The sequence below is a fragment of the Bison bison genome, unplaced genomic scaffold (genome assembly GCF_000754665.1).
Source record: "Bison bison bison isolate TAMUID 2011002044 unplaced genomic scaffold, Bison_UMD1.0 scf7180017864254, whole genome shotgun sequence".
Lineage (NCBI taxonomy): Eukaryota > Metazoa > Chordata > Mammalia > Artiodactyla > Bovidae > Bison > Bison bison.
In genome coordinates, this window is record NW_011494826.1 from 7802205 (window position 1) to 7804140 (window position 1936).

Sequence of the window (1936 nt, forward strand, 5' to 3'; positions counted from 1 at the left end):
GGGATTCTCCAGGCAAGAACACTGGAGTGGGTTTTCATTTCCTTCTCCAATGCATGAAAGTGAAAAGTGAAAGTGAAGTCGCTCAGTCGTGTTCGACTCTAGCGACCCCATGGACTGCAGCCTACCAGGCTCCTCCATCCATGGGATTTTCTAGGCAAAAGTACTGGAGTGGGGTGCCATTGCCTTCTCCTAGCCAATGTTTAATAAATGGAGCATAATCTTTAAAAAATTTGAGTTACTATGTTGTACACCTTTAATGATATAATGTGCTTAGTCGCTCGCTTGTGTTTGACTCTTTGTGACCCCATGGACTGTAGCCCGTCAGGCTCCTCTGTCCTGGGGATTCTCCAGGCAAGAATACTGGAGTGGGTTGCCATGCCCTTCTCCAGGGGATCTTCCCAACCCAAGATCAAACCCAGGTCTCCCACATTGCAGGTGGATTCTTTACCATCTGAGCTACCAGGGAAGCCCAAATTATATAATTATATAATATTGTACAAAATTATATAATATTTATATAATATACATTTGCCCAATATCACACAATTTATATAATATATAAAATTATATAACATTGTACAAAATTATATAAAATATACAAAATTATATAATATTGTACATCATTTATACTTCAGTAAAAAAATAAAATTCTCCAACAGTTGGATATTGGCCAGACAGGGACCCCAGGACCTTACCCACCTACGTGCAGGGTAGGATGGTGCTGCCCAGCTGCCTTGCAGTCAAATGTGGCCACGAGACTCGCTTCTGTGGATGAAGTATGAACTGCAGTGATACTTCTGGTGGAAGCTCCATCCTTCTTTTCCGCTGTCATGGCAATCATCGACACTCCAGGTGGTGGCCGTTATGCCAGCCTCAGCTCCAGAGAGAGCTTGTGGATTGGAGGCCCCAGCTGAGCTGGGATGGATGTACAGCACAGTGAGAAATAAGTCTTTGTGGTTTTAAGCCACTGAAATTTTGGGGGTGCCTGTTAATGCAGCATAATCTAACTTATGCTGACAGGTATGTGGATAATCAGATTGCTGAATCCTGGCTGATGGATCCCTTGGCTAATATGTTATGTATCCAGGCAACAGCATTCGTTAACCTAATTAAAATACATATAATTTCCAAAATTGAGTCTTTGGGGTAGGCACTGCTAGCACTGTTGCAGGTTAGTGGGGTGAGAAATTTGGCAAGTGGCTATGAGTCTGCTTAAATGCCACTGCTTGTTCTGCCTGGCTTAGAGGATTCCTGTAGGTGGGTCCCAAGGACTAACGAGTCAGGTGCTTAGTTCTCTAATGTGTCAGTGGAACCCTGCCTTTTACCATCATCTGGAGGAGATACCCCACACCCCAAGCCCGAGGCCAGGGGCGACGGGCAGGAGGAGCTACCTCACGCCCCAAGCCTGAGGCCAGGGCCGGTGGCCGGGAGGACCAACCCCACGTCCAAGGAGTCGTGGCTGCGCAGGGGCAGGAGGGCCTAGCTATCCCACACTGAAGGTCAGGAAGGGCGGTGGTGAGGAGATACCCCTTGTCCAAGGTAAGGAGCAATGGCTGTGCTTTGCTGGAGCAGCCGTGAAGAGATACCCCATGCCCAAGGTAAGAGAAACCCAGGTAGGATGGTAGGTGTTGCAAGAGGGCATCAGAGGGCAAACACACTGAAACCATACTCACAGAAAACTAGTCAATCTAATCACACTAGGACCACAGCCTTGTCTAACTCAATGAAACTAAGCCATGCCCATGGGGCAACCCAAGACGGGTGGGTCATGGTGGAGAGATTTGACAGAATGTGGTCCACTGGAGAAGGGAATGGCAAACCACTTCAGTATCTTGCCTTGAGAACCCCATGAACAGTATGAAAAGGCAAAATGATAGGATACTGAAAGAGAAACTCCCCAGGTCAGTAGGTGCCCAATATGCTACTGGACATCAGT